The sequence below is a fragment of the Caretta caretta genome, chromosome 6 (genome assembly GCF_965140235.1).
Source record: "Caretta caretta isolate rCarCar2 chromosome 6, rCarCar1.hap1, whole genome shotgun sequence".
Classification (NCBI taxonomy): Eukaryota; Metazoa; Chordata; order Testudines; family Cheloniidae; genus Caretta; species Caretta caretta.
In genome coordinates, this window is record NC_134211.1 from 10,338,822 (window position 1) to 10,360,850 (window position 22,029).

The 22,029-nt window shown below is 50.5% G+C and overlaps 1 pseudogene; it reads right to left on the minus strand.

Annotated features, from left to right (window-relative positions):
* Positions 1–784: 784 nt before the first annotated feature.
* The window catches only part of LOC125637935 (uncharacterized), a 34,526-nt pseudogene continuing 13,281 nt past the window's right edge, over positions 785–22,029 (minus strand).

Consider the following 22,029-nt stretch of genomic DNA (forward strand, 5'->3'; position numbering starts at 1 on the left):
TCCTCCAACTCAACCTCCTTGTCCATGACTTCGTCCTCAGGCTTGAGCCCCCATCCACTGCTTCCAGCCCCGCCAAAATATCCATGGGGCTCTTGGCAGTGCAGGTGGGGTCGCTGCCAAGGATGGCGTCCAACTCTTTACAGAAGCGGCAGGTCTTAGTTGCAACACCAGACCACATGTTTGCTTCCCTTGGCTTCGGATACGCCTGCCTCAGCTCCTTTACGTTTGCTCAGCACTGCTGCCTTCTCCTGTCCTGTAACCAGAAGGTTCGGGCATCATTTAGGGTTACCAGGTCCCAAAAACAAGACACCCGGCAACCCTAAATGGCACCCGGACACAGAAGCCAAAACCTGGACCGGTGGCAACCCTACCAGTCATACAATAAGCACACACTGTGGAACTGCCCCCTCCTTTCATCTCATTAAAAGCTGGGGGGTTCTGGATGGTCAGATCTCTCCTTGCCCAGTTTGGCAGTGACATTAGGAGGGTTGTGGAGGCTGTTACTTTTCATGCTGTACGAAGGAGTGTGTGAAGCCCAGAGTTTTCATTTAAAGGCACAGCAAGGCATTACACACTGAAGAGCTGTTTTTAAAGGCAGTGTGGTTCAGTGGGCTGAGCTATGGGCTGGGAGCCAGGAGACCAGAGTTCCATTCCCAGCTCTGCTGCTGGCCCGTTGACGGACCTTGGGTGAGGCTCTCTGTGCCTTGGTTTCCCCATCTGTAAAATGGGGATTGAGGCACTAAGCTGCTTTGTAATGCACTTTAAGATGTACAGAGGCCCCATATTTAAATTATCTCAAGAGAATAATATATTTCAACTAAAACCAAGGCAAACAACTCTCCCTCCTCCAAACTCCATATATTGTGAGGCATTTTTTTCCTTCTCCAGCCCCAAAGCACAGGTCAGAGTGGGCTGTGTCAATCCAATCAAGGAGCTGTTGTGTAAGGGGTGGAGCCATCAATGCATCAGACAGATTTTCATGGAAGGAAAAAAGCAGCTGGTGCCCTAGGGGGATGAAGCCCACACTCTGCAGCCAGCTACTGCTGCCTTCAGCCCACCTTTGCACATCTGGTGCAATGGCTGCTCCCCTGCAAGAGGCATTGTGCTGTTTGACTCTCCTCTGAGAACGTCCACAACCATTTCCCTTCCCCGTGTGCATAAGTTGATTTTACAAAAGAGAATTAATTTGCCGTGTGAGCTGTCAGAGGGGGAAATGGCAACTTCAGGCTTTTCTAAACAGGCAGGTGGTAGAATAAAACCAAACCCCTTTCCCTACTTTTAACCATGCATGTACAATTTATCATTTCTGAAGCATCCTGGTGGATTCTCCATCTCTGGCAATTTTTAAGTCAAGTTTAGATTTTAAAAAAATCAAAGCTCTGCTCTAGTTCAAACAGGTATTAACTCAGGGAAGTTCTTTGGCCTGTGTTATACAGGAGCTCAGGCTGAATGATCACAGTGGTCTCCTGTATAGGCCTGGGGAAATTGTGCACCATTGCACAGGCGCAGAATTTATGTCCCCCACAGATTTTTTTTCCTCTGCAAAAAATACATTTTGCCAGAGTGGCGCTGCAGTTACACCTTTTGCCCACCAGGAACTATTGTGGTGCCAGAATAGAGGATAGCCAACTCACAGCCATAGCAGAAGTGGCATTCCTTACAGCAACCTGTGAGGAAACATGCAGGATTGGGGGGGGACAGACAAAGAAGGGCACACAGGACTTCTGCAAGGTCACATAGACTGGGGTTCAGAAGGGCTGGGGGGGAAGACACCCAATAACCCTCCTGCTTCACTCCCAGGCTCCTTCCCGGCAATTACTTCCCTTTCCCTGAGCTCCTCCATTACCCCTGAGTCCCCCAACCCTTTGCACTGCTTCTGAGGGGCGTGGGAAATAAGGTTCTGTATGGTAGTTTACATGAATTCTTACTCAAATTTCTGTGTTAATATGCCTAGTAAAGAATCTATTCATCAAAACACACTAACAGAATCTTTTTTCAGAGTAGCAGCTGTGTTAGTCTGCAGCCGCAAAAAGAACAAGGAGGACTTGTGGCACCGTACAGACTAACAAATTTATTAGAGCATAAGCTTTCGTGGGCTACAGCTCACTTTATACTTATGCTCAAATAAATTTGTGGGTCTTTAAGGTGCCACAAGTACTGAATCTTTTTTGTATTGTTACAGACATACTTGCTGACAGGGATTTTGAAATAAATTCTCAAAATAATTGAAACCAGTGAGATTCTGTGATTTGGACAAATAGAATATGCAGAGTTTTAAAATTTTGTTTGGAGAATTTTTAGGCGCAGAATTCCCCCAAGAGTAATGGGAAACTCTCTCTGTGCACCTGCCAGTCACACAGTTCATCAGGCCTCATGGGCAGTTGGGCCCGAGAACATTTTGATTGGTTACACTATTTACACTGGCTTCTCCACATGCTGTGTGAATGCATCAGCTTCTTTAATAGGAAAGAAACACTGGGTTAGATAGACCTCTGTTACACATTAGGTACATAATTCTTCTTTGTTACATATCTATTTAGAATAGATGGCATGAGCAGTCCTTGAGTCTTTTTTCAATCACACACACTAGGTCAGAGGTGGGCAAACTACAGCCTGTGGGCCACATCTGGCCTGCGGGACCGTCCTGCCCGGCTCTTGAGCTCCTGGCCAGGGAGGCTAGCCCCCAGCCCCTCCCCCACTGTCCCCCTTCTGCCGCAGCCACGCCACTGCATGGGCAGCGTGGCTGGCTCCAGCTGGGGGGTCCGGCTGCTAGTCCTGCCACTCTGAGTGGCATGGTAAGGGGGCAGGGAGCAGGGGGGTTGGATGGGGCGGAAGTTTGGGGGGGGAGGGGGCGGTCAGGGGACGAGGAACGGCGTGGGGGTGGTGGACAGGCATGGGAGTCCTGGGGAGCCTGTGAGGGGCCAGGGGTGTGGATGGGGTCAGTGCAGTCAGGGGACAGGGAGCAGCGGGGGTTGGATAGGGGGTGGAGTCCCAGGGGCGGTTGGGGCGGGGGGTCCCGGGAGGAGGCGGTCAGGGGACAAGGAGCAGGGGGCGTTGGATGGGTCAGGGGTTCTGAGAGGGGCCCTCAGGGGCCGGGGCCCCGCTGTTTAGGGAGGCACAGCCTTCCCTACCCAGCCCTCCATACAGCTTCACACCCCGCTGTGGCCCTCGGGCCAAAAAGTTTGCCTACCCCTGCACTAGGTTGTCCTGCCCCTCAGCCCAATCAATGCTGAGACAGGACTGCAAATCCCACCTCTAGATGTCATCCAAGAGTAAACCTCTGGCTGGAACCAAGGTAGATGTGTGGGGGAAGTTCCTAGTTTGGTCCCATTGAGATGGGAGAGGGTGAGCGAGTGTGGGACGGAAAGAGAGAGACCTGGTTGGATCCCACCTAATGCAGTAGGCTGTGGCCATCTGCTCTAAATACACTCCACCTGTCTGCTCTTCCACACACTGCTAAGCCAAGTCCCCTTCCCCATCTCTCTGCTGGGCATCCTGGGGACAGGACTATGTCCTGATCTGCTCTGCTGGAGCTGTGTCAGGCCCACTGACTGCCAGAAGCCCTTGAGGCCCTGCAGGTGGCAGAAGGGCATTGGGGTGCATGACCGGGTGCTGAGAAGTTGGCCAATCTAGCAAAGTGCTTGCCCCAGCCAGCACAGCTGTATGGCCGCCCTCGGCTGTGAATGAACCGATGTGATAGCAAGGAGGAGGCCCGTGCAAAGTTCCTGCTTCAGCCAATGCATCGGAATGTCCTCCCCCCAGCCTGCGTGCACTGGTGCTTGATCAGTGCACTGGTTCTGGTGAAGTTCTTACTAGAATCGTTACAATGGTGCGGCTGCTCCGTGATGTGTGCGCTGGTGGGCTCTCAGGCTTGAGCTCCATGCAAAGCCCTTCCCACAGTCAGCACAGCGGTGCGGTCGCTCTCCGGTGTGCGTGCGCTGGTGTCTTCTCAGGTGTGAGCTCCGGAAAAACCTCTTCCCGCAGTCAGCACAGCAGTGCGGTCGCTCCCCGGTGTGCGTGCTCTGGTGTGTTCTCAGGTGTGAGCTCCGGAAAAACCTCTTCCCGCAGTCAGCACAGCGGTGCGGCCGCTCCCCAGTGTGCGTGCGCTGGTGTGTTCTCAGGTGTGAGCTCTCTGCAAAGCTCTTCCCGCAGTCAGCACAGTGTTGCGGCCGCTCCCCAGTGTGCGTAAACCAGTGTGTTCTCAGGATTGAGGACTGTCTGAAGCTCTTGCCACAGTCAGCGCAGCGATAGGGACACCGGCCCATGGGGAGTCTCTTGCTGAGTTTATTCAGGGGACGGACTGCGTCCTGTGCATGGATCCTTTTGTGGGCTGTGGGATCCTGCGTTCCTGCCGCGCTCTCCCCACACTCAGACGGTGTCCTCGGTCCCCCCAGTATCCCGAGCCCTGCTGGAGAGAGCAGAGGGAATCCCAGTGTTAGCTCATAGTTAAGGCTACAGGTTTGTCAAGGAAGGAAAAATTTCAAGGATGGAGCGATTTCCCCATTTGTCTGTGACTGTTTTTTGGATGGGTGCCTCACCCAGCAATGGTGGCTCCTGTCCCACAGGGCTGGACCCAAAGCCTCGCTCTGGTTACTGAGACCTGGCCTGTGGGCTTACAGTGCCACTCAGATTTGCCCCCGCCCCCAGTCATGATGGTGGGGAAGGTGAGGCAAACTTTAGTGAATGGACTTGCCACTCATATCTTCTCAACGCCTCTGCATCAGCCTGTGGTTAGGGTTGCAGTATTGGAGGGTTCCTGGGCAGGGCGAGGAGGAGGACAGGTTTTGTGAAAAATCATGGAGTGGTCACAGTAAATTTAGTGACCTGTGACTTTTACTAAATTTACTACAACTGCTCCGTAATTTCTGATAGGAAATGCTGACACAAATCTGCAGCCTGACTATGTTGTTTGTGCAGCACCTAGCACCTGTTCCCACATGCGCCATGCACCTCTTGGGTCTTGTTTGATGCTTAAATTGTAGCTTGCCCAGGATACAGGCAGCGTCTGGTACAACGGGGCCCTCATCCAGAACGAGGGGCTCTAAGTGCTAACACACAGGATCCGGGTTTTGTTTTCACTGATTTTGGTTTTATTTCCATCAGAGGGGTTTATTTACATGTTGCTGGTTCTGTACTGTCTCCTGTTTTACAGCACGTCTCTTGTTCCCCAGTATTTGCTCTGTTTAAACGATATTGGTTTGAAACCAGTTTAGGATCTACAATCCCCTCGTGGACACATTGAGACCGGTATAAAGCTGCTTACATCAACGTAGCTTATTCCTGTGCAGGAGTGAGTCCTTTTCAAGGAATTCCTTCTAAAGGAGTCATTTACCCTGAGCCTGTTTCACTCTTTGTGCAAAACTAAACTAAAACCTCAAGAGGGTTGGGGGGAGGTTTGAGGGGATGACCAGTCACTCAGGGTTTGTGTGATCTAACCTGAAAAACAGGTCTGTATTGTGTCACTTCTGATGAAGTGAGCTGTAGCTCACGAAAGCTCATGCTCAAATAAATTGGTTAGTCTCTAAGGTGCCACAAGTATTCCTTTTCTTTTTGCGAATACAGACTAACACGGCTGTTCCTCTGAAACAAGCCAATCAGTGACACTGCTGAGCTGGAAGGGGTGAACGGCTGCCACCCAGCAGGCCCTTGATCTACAGACTGTCACAGACCATGTTAAGGCTGAGGGCTGTGCTAAGCATTGACACTGAAGCAATGTAAGTGACAATGATTTTGTGCCACTGAGAGAGCAGGAGGAAAGGGGGATGTGACAAAGGCCATCCCACCACCCTCTCCCTCATACCCAGCCCATACACCAGGATACTCCAAGTCGTGCTACACAGGATAATTTCCTCTAGCTCCCGTGTGCGTGTGTGCCCTCAGCAGCAGCTGCCTGGCACACGGGGCAGTTTTAGAGTATTACAGTGATAAGTGATTACTGTATAAGCTTTATCCAGGGTAAAATTGATTTATTTGGGGTTTGGGCCCCATTGGGAGTTGGGCATCTGAGTGTTAAAGACAGGAACACTTCTTAAGCTGCTTTCAGTTTAAGCCGACAGCTGTTAGGGGGCATGGTTCAGACCTGGGTCTGGGTTTGCAGCAGGCTAGCGGGTCTGGCTCAAACCAGGCAGGGCACTGAAGTCCCAAGCTGCCAGGGCAGGGAAAGCAGGTTCAGAAGTAGCCTTGGCACATCAACTGGCAACCCCAAGGGGGTTTCTGTGATCCAACCCGTCACATCCACCACCCCACATCTCTTCCAAGTTCATCACCTCCCCATCTCTGATCCATTTCTGTCACAGCTTTGAGGCCCCATCATTTTTAGGTCTCATCGTAGGTCACAGATATCCAATGAATAGGAAAGATGGGAAGTATGATAGTAAGACTCCCTGGCTTAACCAGGAGATCTTCAATGACCAGAAACGCAAAAAAAGAGTCATACAAAAAGTGGAAACTAGGTCACATTACAAAGGGTGAATATTAAAAAAACAACAACAAAAAACCAAACAAAAAACCAAACCCACAAGCACGTAGGAAAAAAATTAGGAAGGCCAAGGCAAAAAAGCGAATTAAACTAGCCAGTAATATAAAGGGAAAAAACAAAGCATTTTACAAATACATGGGAAGGCAGAGGAAAACTAGGACAGCCTAGGCCCATTACTAAATGGAGGGAAAGACAATAAGAGAAAACGCAGCAATGGCCGAACTGTTAAATGCCTCTTTTGTTTCAGTTTTCACCAAAAAAGTTAGCAGTGATCGGCTGACTAACATAGTCAACATCAGTGTCAATGGGGTAGGATCTGCACCTAAAATAGGAAAGGAAAATAGTTATGAATTTCTTAGACAAGTTAGAGGTCTTCAAGTTGGCAGGGACTGATGAAATACATCCTGGAATACTTAAGGAACTGGATGAAGAGATCTCTGAGCCATTAGGGATTATCTCTAAGAATGTGTGGAGGATGGTTGAGAGATCTGAGGATGGGAAAAGGGCAAATATAGTACCTACGTATAGAAACGGGATAAGGACAACTCAGGGAGTTATAGACCAGTCATAACTTCAGTACCTGGAAAGATAAGGGAGCAAGTAACCAAACATTCTATTTGTGAGCACCTAGAAGGACAAAGTAATACCTAACAGTCAGCATGGATTTGTCAATAACAAATTATGTCAAACCAACCTAATATCCTTCTTTGACAGGTGACAAGCTTTGGACTGGATGGACGCAGTAGATGTCACATCTCAAATTTAGTGAGGCTTTTGATACTGTCTTACATGACCTTCCCATAAACAAACCAGAGAAATATAGCCGAGGCAAAGCTACTGTAAGGTGGGTTCCCAACTGCTTGGAAAACTGCACTGAGAGAGTGGTTCTTATTGTTCTCTAATGAGCTGAAAGGGTATCTTGAGTGGGATCCCAAAGGGATCTGTCCTGGGTCCAGTTCTATTCCGTATCTTCATTAATGATTTAGACAATGGCATGGAGAGTGCACTCATAAAGTTTATGGATGATTCAAAGCTGGGGAGGGGTTGCAAGCCCTTTAGAGGACAGGACTAGAATTTAAAATGATCTTGACAAAATGGAGAAATGGTCGGAATTGAAATGATTGCCTAGGAAGGAGTACTGCAGAAAACCATCAGAGGTTATAGTGGATCACAAACTAAGCGAGTCAACAAAGTGAATCCTCAACTGGAATACTGTGTCCAGTTCTGGGCCCCACACTTCAGAAACGATGTGGATAAGCTAGAGAGGATCAGAAGAGAGCAACAAGAATTATTAAAGGTCTAGAAAACATAACTTATGAGGTAAGATTGAAAAAAAATTGGGTTTGTTTAGTTTGGAGAAGGGAAGACGGGTGGGGGTGGGGGGGCAGAAAGGGTGTGATAACAGTCTTCAAGAACGTAAAAGGTTGTTACAAAGAGGAGGGTGATAAATTGTTGTTCTTATCCACTGTGGCCAGGACAAGAAGTAATGGGCTTAAATTGCAACAAGGGAGATTTAGGTTGGAGATTAGGAAAAACTTCCAAACTATAAGGGTAGTTAAGCACTGGAACAAATTACCTGGAGAGGTTGTGAAATCTCCATCATGGGAAGTTTTTAAGACCATGTCAGGCATGGACTCGATAATACTTAGTCCTGCTTCAATGCAGGGGACTGATTGGACTAGATGACTTACTGAGGTACCTTCTAATTCTATGTTTCTAAGATTTCCAGGATTCAGATATCAAGGCCAGACAGGTTCATTGTGCCCATCCAGCCTGGCTTCCTGCCTATCCCAGCCAAAGAATCTCTCCCCCCCCGTGATTCCTACCTCCTGGCTCAAAAAGAACAAAGCTTTAAGAAAGTCACACCGCATTTCCACTGACAGACTTCCAGTGAGGAGCTCTCCCAGTGGTTCATTCCCCTCCCAGATAAACACTGGCCCCTAATTCCCAGTCTCCATTTGTCCCCTTCTGCTCCCAGCCAGTGGATCTCACTTGGCCTTTGCCTTCTACATTAAGGAGCCCTCCACTAGCAGGTATGTAAATCAGAAGGGACTGGGTTGTGATGACTCACCTTGGGAGGGGCTCTCAGGCCCCGAGCTTTCCCTGGAGACCTCGGCATCCTGGATCCAGAGCTCTGCCTCCCCTACCTCAATTCTGTGGATTAAATCTGGTGTGGAACCTGAATAGCCTGTTTGGGAGAAAAGAATCAGTTTTATTACTGAAGTTTTGGGGACAGGGACTCATTTATATGTTGGTGCAGACCAAAGAATGGCCTTACTGGGTCAGACCAAAGGTCCATCTAGCCCAGTATCCTGGCTTCTGACAGTGGCCAGTGCCAGATGCCCCAGAGGGAATGAACAGAACAGGTAATCATCAAGCAATCCATTTCCTGGATTCACATTCACAGCTTCTGGCAAACAGAGGCGAGGAACACCATCCCTGCCCATCCTGGCTAATAGCCATTGATGGACCTATCCTCCATGAATGTATCTGCTTCTTTTTTGAACCCTGTTATAGTCTTGGCCTTCACAACAGTCTCTGACAAGGACTTCCACAGGTTGACTGTGCATTGTGTGAAGAAATACTTCCTTTTATTTGTTTTAAACCTGCTGCCTATTCATTTGATTTCGTGACCCCTAGTTCTTGTGTTATGAGAAGTAGTAAACAACACTTCCTTACCTACTTTCTCTACACCAGTCATGATTTTATAGACCTCAGTCTCCCCTTAGCTGTCTCTTTTCCAAGCTGAAAAGTCCCAGTCTTATTAATCTCTGCTCACACGGAAGCCATTTCATACCCCTAATAATTTTTGTTGCCTTTTTCTGATCCTTTTCCAACACTAATATATCTTTTTTGAGATGGGGCGACCACATCTGCATATAGTATTGAAGATATGGGCGTCCCATGGATTTATATAGTGGTAAAATTATATTTTCTGTCTTATTATCTATCCCTTTCTTAATGATTCCCAACATTCTGTTTGCTTTTTTGACTGCTGCTGCACATTGAGTGGATGTTTTCAGAGAACTATCCACAATGACTCCAAGTTCTCTTTCTTGAGTGCTAACAGCTAAACAGCACAACAGGACTCCGATCTCAGTCAAGGTGTGTCTGCACAGCACCTGGCATGATGGGGCCCCAATCTCGGATGCTGCTTGAGAGGAAAGCGCAGGAGAATAATGAAATAAACCTTCCCTAGCGGAAATTTCTTCCATCTCCCACTAGCAAGTTCAATTCATACTCTGAAGCAGCAATGTCTATGACCCGTCTCAATTTGCTTTGGGAACTTAGACACGGCAGGTGTCACCGTTACACAGACTTATCAGTTCTTTTGCTTAGGATGCAAGTATTGGTCAACTGCACGGTTGTTAAGTTTATGATGTTTATTCTTTTTGGGGAGGTAGGGAGCTGTTACAAGGAGAAGAAGAGTTTTCTCCCTGCCTTATTTGCTCCTGTGCTGTTTGTAACCAGCCCTGTACCACGACTGAGGTGAGGTAGGTAATGCAAGTAAATAAGTTACACTAAGATTAGCCCCAGGCTCTGTAGCCCTGAGTTCTTCAACAAGAAGCCGAACTGAAAGAGGGTGTCATTTACCACTTCTCAGCCATAGGGTGGCACATGCCAGGGGTGGCATCAAGGGAACCCAGACATTTGACAGCTATGAGTAGAGATAAATCGGTCCTTACCCAAGGAAACGAGGGCCCGGTAATTCCTCAGCATCTGGTCCCGGTACAGCTGCTTCTCTGGCCGGGATAAGAGCTCCCACTCCTCCCGGCTGAAATACAGAGCCACGTCCTCAAACGCCACCCGCAGTTGCTGGCACAAGCGTTACACACTCAGCACCCTCCGCGCCAGCCCCAGCCCGGGCTCTCAGCAGGGGACGCGGGTTCTAGGGCAGCGGCTCCCGGGGAACCCCCAGCCCAGCAGCTGTGACCCAGGGAGACCCCCCCGCACAGCCCCCCCGGGACTCGGGCCCTGCTGGCCGGGGACAGGAGTCGCCCTCGGCTCCCCATGGGGCTCTGGGGCGGGGCGCTGGGAAGGGCCCGAATCCCAGGGCAGGGACCAGGCTCCTCCCCCGGCCGGAGTCCCCGCCTCCGCCCCAGGCCTGGGCTCGGCCCCGCTCCCGCCCCCGGCTCGGCCGCCTCGGGGCTCCTCGGCCCGACTCCGCGTGTCCGCCCGGCCCGGGGCCCCCAGCGCCGCTCCCCGGCCCCAGCGCTCCGAGTGCGGCAGCCCCCAGCCCCGGGGTCACTAGCGTGGGAGGGACCCGGTCCCGGCCCCCCTCGGCCCCAGCCGGGACCAGCCAGTGCCCGGCCGGGGAGTCCCCGCCCCGCGTCCTACCTGCGCCGGCCCCGCTGCAGCCATCGCCGGGCTCGGCTCCGGCCCCGGCCGCTTCCTCCGCCCGGGCAGCGACTTCCTGCCCCGCGGCTGGTGTCTCCCTTCCCGGCCGGCCCCACGCCTGCGCTGCCAGCTCCAGCAGCCGGGCCGGGGGATTTCCCGTTTCTCTTCCCCCTCCTGAATGACTCTGTCCTTGGGTAGTAGTTCATTACACAGCCATATAGAGTCATTTGATTCACTTGCTTGGTCCACCAGCAAGAGGAGAGAACAGTTAGTGAAATAACACAAGAGAGCTCTATGCACCTCCGTACCAGGACTTATTTCCTAAACCTCAGTGACAAGGTCAGTAGGATCACTTCACATGTGACACTCTCTGGGCACCTGCCAGACACACAGTTCATCAGGCCTCATGGTCAGTTAGGCCTTCGAGAACACTTTGGTTCGTTCACTTTAAAGATTTATACTTCACATTAAGAAAAGGAGGACTTGTGGCACCTTAGAGACTAACCAGTTTATTAGAGCATAAGCTTTCGTGAGCTGCATCTGATGAAGTGAGCTGTAGCTCACGAAAGCTTATGCTCAAATAAATTGGTTAGTCTCTAAGGTGCCAAAAGTACTCCTTTTCTTTTTGCGAATACAGACTAACGGCTGCTACTCTTAAACATTTCACATTGGCTTTTCCACATGCCAACTGAATGGATCCACTTCTTTAATATCCAATATAGTTAGACAGACCTTTGTTAAAGATTTGTTATATATTTCTTATTGATCACGTTTCTATTTAAAATAGACAGCATGAGCAGTTCCCGAGTCTTCTTCCAATCACACGGACCAGGCTGTCCCGCCCTGTCCCTCAGACCAATCCACGCTGAGATGGGACGGCAAATCCCACCTCTGGAGTGTCCTGGCTGGAGCTGATGGTTGTGGGGCAGAGGTGGGCAAACTACGGCCCGCAGGCCACATCCGGCCTGTGGGACCCTCATGCACAGCCCCTGAGCTCCCGGTCAGGGCGGCTAGCCCCGGCCCCTCCCCTGCTGTCCCTCCTCCCCCGCAGCTTCAGCACGCCGCCTGCGCTCTGGCCCGCCACTCCTGCCGGGAAGCCCGGGGGCATGGCTGCGAGCTCTTACCACTCTGAGGAGCTTGGTAAGGGGGCAGTCAGGGGACAAGGAGCAGGGAGGCGGAGGTTCGTGGGGGGCGGTCAGGGGACTGGGAACAGGGGAGTGGGGGGGGGGTTGGATAGGTGTGGGAGTCCCGGGGGGGCCTGTCAGGGGCCAGGGGTGTGGATAGGGATTGGGGCACTCAGGGCACAGGGAGTAGTTGGATAGGGGGTTGGGTCCTGGGAGGGCGGTTAGAGACGGGGGGCCCCGGGAGGGAGCGGTCAGGGGACAAGGAGCAGGGGGGCGTCTTGGATGGGTCAGGGGTTCTGAGGGGGGTGGGAAGTGGGAGGGGGCAGATAGGGGACAGAGGGCCAGGCTGTTTGGGGAGGCAAAGCCTTCCCTACCGGGCCCTCCATACAGTTTCCCAACACTGATGTGGCCCTCAGGCCAAAAAGTTTGCCCACCCCTGTTGTGGGGGGGAGTTCCTGGCTGGAGGTGTGTGTGTGTGTGTGTAAGAGAGAGAGACAGAGAGAGAAGGGTGGGTCCTGGCTAGATGGCAGGGCAGGGAGCGTCCTGGCTGGATCCCAGCTAGATGGGGTGGGAGGGTCACACTAATGGAGTAGGCCGTGACCAATTGCTCTGAAGGCACAATAAGCTCATGGGCATCTCCATAATCCAGCTGTCAACCCCTTCCCCACAGGGCTCAGCCAAATTCCCTTCCTTGCCCCGACATGGACTCTCCACTGGACATCACGAAGACAGGACCACAGCCTGGTCTGCATCTGCTGGAGCTGTGCCAGGCCCCCGGGAGCCCCTCAGGTCCTGGTGGTGGCAGAGAGGTATTAGCATGCGTGGCTAGGTGCCTGGTAAGGTTTGCCTGTTGGCTGAAGCCCTTGCCGCAGTCGGCGCAGCGGTACAGCCACTCCTGGGTGTGGGCGCGCCGGTGCCGACTCAGCGACTTGGCCCAGCAGAAGCTCTGGCCGCAGTCGGCGCAGCGGTACCGTTGCTCCCCGGTGTGCGTGTGCTGATGCGCTGTCAGGTGGGAGAGCTGAGCGAAGTCCTTGCCGCAGTCGGCGCAGCGGTAGGGCCGCTCCCCGGTGTGTGTCCGCCGATGCTGGGTCAGGGCGGAGGCTCGGATGAAGTCCTTGCCGCAGTCGGCGCAGCGGAAGGGCCGCTCCCCGCTGTGCGTGCGCCGGTGCTGGGTCAGGGCCGAGGCGTTGCCGAACCTCTTGCCGCAGTTGAGGCAACTGTGGGATTGCTGCCCCATGGCCAGCCTCTGGTGCGGAGCCAGGTCTGGTCTCGGGCTGAGTCCATCCCCACGCTCGGCACGAGGATTGACTCCATCCTGTCCATGTCTCCCCCCGTGGGCCGTGGGATCCTGCCTTCCCCCCTCACTCTCCCCACATTCAGGCTGTGTCCTCGTTCCTCCCCGGATTCCGTGCCCTGCTGGAGAGAGCAGAGGCAATCCTGGTGTTGGCTCGCGGTTAAGTTTGCAGGTTTGTTAAAGTGAGAATAATCTCATCGATAGCTCGATTTTCCCATTTATCTGTGACTTGTCTGTGACTCACTGCACAATAGTGACTCCTGTCCCATGGGGCTGGGCCCGAAGCCCTGCACCAGGTGGTGTAACCTGGCATCCAGGGCCAAAGTGCCCACTCACATTTGCCCCTCTGTCCCACCCAGGACAGATCAAACCTGAGCCCCGCAGGATAGGAGCTGTTGCTGTGCGGTGAGGGCAGGGAACCAGGACAAGCCCTATAGCCAGGAGAGCTTCAGGGACTAACACTGTGGGGTGAGCACGGGGCGGGTTCACTCTCGAGTCTCCCCCCACCCGGCCAGGATTAGGGTCACGGTGCTGGGTGGAGGGTGCTGCTGTGAATGGTCAGTGCCCATTGGATACAAAATGCTGTGACAAATCTGCAGCCTGACTTATGGTGGTTCTACCCTTACTTGTTTGTGCAGCACCTAGCACCAGCTCCCACATGAGCCACGCACCTCTTGGGTCTCATTTTATGCTTAAATTGTAGAGTGCCCAGGAAACGGGCAGCGACTGGCACAACGCGGCCCTGATCCAGGACAAGGGCCCGTACATGCTAATGCAGTACAAACAAGGTCTGGTTTTTCTTTTCAAACTGATTTTGTTTTTATTTTAATCAGAGGATTTTATGTTGTTGGCTCTTCACTTTCTCCCCGTTTTGTAGCATGAGGCCTGCTCCCCCGTTTTGGTACTGTTTTAACTATACCACTTTGAAACCAGTTTAGTTAAAGGGCTACAACCCTCTAATGTGGACACAGTTAGACCGGCTTAAAGGTATGTAGAACAACATAGCTTATTCCTGTGGGGGAGTGAGTCCTTTTCAAGGAATTCCTTCTGAAGAAGTCATTCAGCCTCGACCTGATGTTTCATTCCTTGTGCAAAACTAAATTGGAAGTTTGTTTTTTCTTGCAGGTGTGGGGGAGGGGACACATTACTCAGGATTTATGGTGATGTAATCTGAAACCACTTTTGTATTATTTTACAAGCCAATCAATGGATATTGTTAAGTGGGAAGGTGTTCACGGCTCCTGCACAGCGGGCCTGTGATCTACAGACAAGCACAGACCTCATTTAGGCTGACGGGCGAGCTAAGCATTAGCACTGAAGCAATGTTAGTTTGAAGTGACAAAGGGTTTGTGCCATGGAGGGAGCAGGAAGAGAGGGGGATGAGAGAAAGATTGTCCCACTGAGCTCCCTCACGTAGATCCTAGACCTGGGGTCAACGCCACTGTGCCCTTCCCATATTGCTGGGGATCCTGGTTAAATGGCAGGGGGAAATGGCTCAAAACTCTTGCCCTAGAGTAAGTCCTATCTGCAAGGAAGCCTAGAAGAGAGCTTTGTGGACTATGGACCAGCAGGCCTGTCTCACCCCCCTCACCCCCGGCTCTGTAGAGTCTGATCCCAACACACACAAATGAATGTTATCCTCACAGCCCCACGGCCCTCTCCACTACACAGAGGGTGAAACTGGTGCACAGAGAGTGCTGTAGTGAGGCGCTTTAGGAATTGAATCAAGAACTTATGAATCCACATTTTACTTTAATGATTCAATGGAGCGTGTGAACTAACCATCATGATTCTGTGTATTGTTTGTTGTGCTTTTGCAGATGTGGCCTTCAGGGAAACCCTTACACACCAGCAGAACACCTCTGTGTAAACACAGCTCCCCATGTCCTTCCCCCATGAGAGCTCTCGCTTTCCCTCAGCGCCCCTCAAATCCCCCCCACAAACTGTCCCATACCACTATCCCACCCCTCATCCCATCTCATCCCCTCCCCATCTCCAATTCATGTCCCTTTCACTGCTTTGAGGCCCCATCCCTCTTAGGTCCCATCCCGGGTCATAGATATCAAGCCCATAGAAGCCCACTGTGCCCATCCAGCCCAGCCTCCTGCCTCACCCAGGCCACAGAATCTCCCCCAGGATTCCTGCCTCTGGCCCGGTAACTCCTAGCTGAGCTAGAGCGGAGCTTTGAGAGAGAGAGACGCCCCATCTCCACTGACAGACTCCCAGGGATGGAGAATCCCTCCCGTCCCTAGGCGAGCTGTTCCAGTGGTGAATTCAAACACTGGCCCCTAATTCCCAGCCTCAATTGGTCTCCCTTCAGCTCCCAGCCAGTGGATCTTGCTCTGCCTTTGCCTTCTACATTAAGGAGCCCTCCACTAGCAGCTGGGGAAATCAGAAGGGATTGGATTATTATGACTCACCTGAGGAGGGGCTCTCAGGCCCCGAGTTTTCCCTGGAGCCCTCGGCATCCCAGATCCAGAGCTCTGCCTCCCCTACCTCGATCCGCTGGATTAAGTCTGGTATGGAACCTGAATAGCCTGTTTGAGGGGAAAGAATCAGTTTTATTACTAAGGTCTTGTCTACACTACACAGATTTGTTGACAAAACAGTGGAGGTGTACGTACTACAATGCAACATTTGGTGACAAAAACTGTTTTGGTGATCAAATAAAACCACCTCCATGAGAGGCATGGAGCTTTTTGAGGCAAAGTTTTAGCGACAAAGTATCAGTGTAGACACTGTGCTTGATTATGTCGCTATAAAGGGCCTCCAGGAGGTGCCCCACAATGCCCCTCCTGCCCGCTCTGGTCAGCAGTTTGAACTCCGCTGCCCTGCAGCCAGGTACACAGGCATCCACCCCTCCGTCTTAAAGCCCCGCAAAATTTTGAAATTCTACTTCCTGTTTTGTCGGCATGGAGAGCTGACATCGCATTTTCCCAGTTGATCACAGCAGCTCCACATGGCAAACGCTCTCCAGCTTGGACCCTGCGGAGCTGTTGGATCGGCTCAGTATATAGGGAGAGGAGGCTGTCCAGTCCCCGCTGTGCTCCAGTTGTAGGAAGTTCGATACCAACAGGCACATTTCTCATGGCTTGTGCGAAAAGGGCTATGATAGAGACATGCTGCAGTGCAGAGCGAAGATAAAAGCACTGAGGCAGGAGTACCAGAAGGCAAGGGATGCAAACTGTCACTCTGGTGCTGAACTAAAGACCTGCCACTTCTGTAAGGAGCTGGATGCCATCCTTGGCAGTGACCCCACCTCCACTGCCAAGAGCCCTGTGGACACTTCAGCAGGGCTGGAGTCAGTGGAAAGTGTACCTAACCCAGAGGATGAGATCACGGACGAGGAAGTGGAGATGGCAGTCTCCAGGTGGGGTGGTGAGTGAGGACCTCTTTTCTACTCTGGAGGTGTCCACCCAGTCCCACCAGTCCCTCTCTGGGGAGCAGGAAGCAGGAGAGGAGACCGCTGGTAAGTGACTTTCTTGAGTTGATGCTTCTCGTTTATATGATTTCCAGCTTTCCTTCGCTTTGTGTAGTGTGAAAGTGGGTGAAGGGTTAGAAATCTACAAGACTTACTGTGTTTCTGTGCACTGCACATTCCCCTGTGCAGCTAAACAGTGTGCCAGAACAGTATGTTGATGCACACTGGGATTTCATGGGAACGTTCCAGAGATATCTCTAGGAAACTTTCCTGAATTGCCAATCCTTTGCCAAAGGTTCCTTGGGAGAGCTGCTTTTGTTCCTTCCCCCATTGTAGGAAACCTTCCCGTGCCACTCGGCAATCCCTTGTGCAGGAACCAAAGTGGCACACAGGTGAGCAGCATAGGGAACAGGTCTGAACCCACAAGCACGCAGTAGATGCACCCTTGCATCCTTGCTTACGCTCAGGAGTGAGATATCAGCTTCAATGATCCCCGCCGGTGAAAAAGGGTGGGAGAATTTACAACATTGTTCCTAGTCACCTGCACCGTGACCCTTGAATCACTACCATCGCTCTTTTGCCGAGCTGGAACACCCCTCCCACCTCCCCCCCCACACACACACACACTGAGCTGAACTCATCATGCTTAGGGGGTGTTTGTTCACAAAGATGTCTGCCTGCCTAGGGTCAGTGAGAAACTGCTTGGGATGCTACAAGAGGTGTATTTTACTGTAATGATTCAATGGGGTGTGTGAACTAACAATCAATCATGATTCTGTGTATTGTGTCTTGTGCTTCTGCAGACGTGGCCTTCAGGGGAACCCTTACACACCAGCAGAGCGTCTCTCCCAGATAAGAAAGCTGTGACGGGTTTGGGCCCTTTGGGGTGTCACCCCAGGTGCTGGGATGCCAATGAATCAGCCTGTTCTGCCAGCCTGGGTGCCCTTTACCTGGCCTTGCTGGGTTAGGCTCACAAGCCTCTTCCAGCCAAGCACACAGGCAGGGCCACACCCAACTGCACAGAGAGACACAGATCCACTCTGGAAAGATTCAGCCTTCAGGGCTTGCCCCAGCACTCTGGGGCCCACTCCCTTTAAGGGGTGCAAACTCAAAGGGTTTTATGAAATTTTCCCCCTCCCTCAATGTGGAGGGAGTTATGCACAACCTCTTGCCCCCACCCCCACTTAGAAATTACATAAACTGGGTTATATTATAAACAAGAAATAAGTTTATTAACTACAAAAGGTGAATTTTAAGTAAATATAAGAGATGACAGACAGAACAAAGCAGGTTACTGACCAAATAAAGCAAAATACGCAAGCTAAGCTCAATATACTTAAGAAACAGGTTATAAAATGTAAATTCTCACCGTAAATGTTATTTTAGGCAGGTTGCAAAGTTTCTGTGGTTCAGAGTTCCAGTTCTATTCCTTTTCAGACTGTACCCCTGTCTCCCCGCTTGCCTTCCCTTCAGGTGGCTTTAGCAGTCTTCTTGGGCAGACAGACCATGGAGAGGAGTCTTGTTTGCCTTCCTCCCCACCCTTAAATAGGATTTACATAAGGCGGGAATCCTTTGTTTCCCAAACTTGCCCCCTCCCCCACCTTCCAGTGGAAAGTTACAAGAAGTCCCAGGTAATGTTTAGTATCAGGTGACAAGACCACCTGACTCTGTAGTATCACAACATCCATGAGTCAGTGGCAGTATGGAGTGTCCGCAGGAAGGCCAAGCTTTTCACAGTCCATTGTCCTCACTGATGGTCATCAGCCCTGTCTGACTTTTCCATTGTTGTACCTGAACTGTTAGCAGTGGGCATCACCCAAAGTAGCATAGTTGAAATACAGATACATAGTCAATATTCCTAACTTCAGATACAGTAATGATACAATTGAATAATCGCATTCAGTAAATTATAATCTTTCCAAGGATATCTTACAAGACCTATCACAGTTATGTCATATTCATATCAGAAGCATATTTTCATAAAGAATATGGAGTGAAACGTCACAAAAGTGACCAAGGCGGAGCAAAGAGGATATGTTCCAGGAGATGCTACAGTTCTCTGACACAGAAAAAAGGGAATGCAGGAAGTAGATAGAAATGGAAAGGTGGGACAGAAAAGAATATCAGGAGATTGTTCAAAAGGTCACTGAGTGGATGATAAAAGTAACGAAGAGGCAACCAGAGATGTTGAAGTCCCTAATCATGCTCCATTCTGAACAGATGGATGCTCGACTCCCACTGCAGCCACTTCGGAACTGTTTTCCTTGCCCTCCCCAAACTCCTCCCACACATTCCTTTCAACTTTCTGGGACTTCTCGGTTTCTTCTTCACTCCATTCCTTTGGACAGCTTCCAAAATGATACTGGATTTATGCACACCTATGACAATCTGCCCTTCACTGTACCTCCCTTCCCACCAAGCCTTCGTTTTAATAAAAACAAAATCTCTGAAAGATAACTAATCTTTATTTGTGTACTACAGATTGTGATAGCAGCTAGCAGTAAAACATATATAGGCAGTTTAGTCATTTTCTTACTGAAAACCTAGTCTACGAACCATCGCAAGTGTTTCGTAACGAAACTTGATTTAATGAAGCAGGGCAGATCGCTACATAGAAATATACATCGCTGGTTCTCATTCTCAAAATGTTGCCTCAAAGCCTCCCTGATTCGAACTGCGTCCTCTCAAACTCTGCCTCTCTAATAGCCCTGGCATCAGGCTGCTCAAAATCAGCAGCCAGGCGATCTGCCTCTGTGCCCCACCCCTGAGCAAACCTTTCACTCTTAGCTTCACAACTATTATGCAATGTACAGCGGGTGGCTATGACCATGGGAATACTATATATTAATATTCCTTTAATCTGCCAAACGCACACTCCACGATCTGCCTGCACCTACTCAGCCTATTGTTGAACCACTTCTTGCTGCTGTCCAGGTTTCCTGTGTAAGGCTTCATGAGCCATGGAAGTAACGGGTAGACTGGGTCTCCCAGGATCACTATGGGCATTTCAACATCCCCCACTGGACTCTTCGGGTCTGGAAAAAAAGTCTCTGCTTGCAGCTTTCTGTACAGGCCAGTGTTCCTGAAGATGCATGTGTCATGCACCTTCCCGAACCACCCCACACTAATGTCAATGAAACGCCCACAACACCATGGAGAATTAGCCCTTTCTATTGACATATTCTGTGGCAATGTGGTCCAGTGCCAAAATTGGGCTACACATGCCATCTGTCGCCCCTCCGCAGTTAGGGAAACCCATTTCCGCAAAGCCATCCACTATTTCACGCACATTGCCAAGAGACATGGTCCTTCGTAGCAGGATGTGATTAATGGCCCTGCACACTTGTGCTAACGCAGCCCCAGGGGTCAACTTCCCCACTCTGAACTGATTCGTGACCAACTGGTAGCAGTCAGGAGTCGCCAGCTTCCTAAATGCAATCACCACGTCCTTCTCCACCAAGAGGGCAGCTCTCATTTTGATGTCCATGCAACGCGGGGCTGAGGTAAGTCCCAGGAAGGTGGCTTTCCGCATCCAAAAGTTCTGCGGCCACTGCTCATCATCCCAGACCTGCATAACGATGTGATTGCACAACCCAGTGCTTGTTTCCCTAGCCCAAAAGTGACGGTCCACCATGTGCAGCTGCTCCATGAATGCCAGAAGTAATCTGGTGTTGTTTCTATCCACGGCCCACAGCAGGTCAGGCAGCTCTGACTCATGTTCAGATAGGAACCTCATGTTTAAGTGCACTGCAAATCTGCGATGTGTTAATGACAGAACAGCGTGGGATCCATCCTTTCACACACAGATGGTGGGCGCACAGCAAACAAGGGCCGTTGTAAAATGCAGTGAAAGGCACTCGGAAGAGCACAGAATGCTGGGACAGAAAACAATGCATCATGGGATGTTGAGTCCACACCCATGATGCGCTGCGATCCACTCCGCCAGCCCACAAGGTGGCGAGTAGCACCGCGGGATAGCTACCCACAATGCACTGCTCTTACCGTGAATGCCAGAGCACCAAGTGTGGATGCATTCTGCCGACAGAGGGAGCACAGCGTGAACACGCAATAGTGATGTTATTACAGCATTTTTTGGTCGTCGACATAACTTCTGTCGCCATAGTACTGTAGTGTAGACACGGGCTAAGCTTTTGGGGGCAGAGAGCTACATTTATAATATGCCTGTGCAGCACCCGGCACAACAGGGACCTGATCTTTGGCATTGCGTGCGCAGCAAGTGGCACAATGGGGCCCTAATCTCGGTCACTGCTTTAGAGGGAAGTGAGAAAGATCCCAAGCAGGACAATAACGGAATAAACCTTCCTTAGGAGAGATTTCATCCCATACCCCTCCAGGTGAGTTTAGGTCATACTCTGAAGCAGCAAGGTCTATAATCCTTCTGAATTTGCAAGAGATAAAGATTTTAAAAATAAGCATTAGGATAACTCTAAATGTTCCAGAGAAAAATTCCATCTTTGTCTCAGTGCTATCTAGCACCAGTGTGTTCCGCAGGACAACTGTGTGACACAGATTTCCTTTTACCCATTGAAATATCATTGAACATCCCTTTGTCCTCCGATTAGGAGACAGGGTGAACAGAAAGTCCCCCCCTACCTTCTCTCTCCTGGCCATCATTTCACGTACCCAATTGTCTCCTGAAAAAATTTTCAGGAAGGAAGTGTTTGCTTCTTTGCCGTCTTATTGCTGTTTTCAACAGCTCTTTGCAGCATGTCATTAAGAGACCGGCCATAATGTGTTATGCCGGTATCATTAGGTAACACTACCACATAGACCTGCACGGTTTTTTGCTTAGGGTGCGAGCACTGTTCAGCTGCACTGTTGTTAAATTTATGATGTATCCTCTTTTCCAGAGGAGTGGGTTGGGGGGAGTGGGAGGCTGTGCAAGCAGCAGGAGTTTTTTTGCAGGGTCTGAAGCCTTTTTCTGCAGCCATATTACGAGAGCAGCAGCCAGGAGCCCAAAAAGCAGGAAGTCACCTTCTCACATTCCATCTAAATTACATTAAAACAATGTAATACCAGGCTGTTAAAAAGGAGACCTTATCCTAATAGCACCCACCATCATCAGATACAGAAACAGATCTTCAGATGGTTAAAGAAAACTTTGTTTGATAGCATTCTGTCTGGTAAGGAATCACTTATCAACAGTTGTGGGTGTGAAATTGCTACTTTGTTTTACCTTTACAGTCCCTACTTCTCTATTGTTTATCTGTATGGTTTCTGTCTGGTTCTTTGATTGTTTCTGTCTGTTGCATAATTAATTTTATATTTAAATCAACTAAGGTGATAGGTTATGACTGGGTAAAGAATGGTTTCACAATATTTTAAGATTAGTCAAAGAATTATTTTGCAGTAC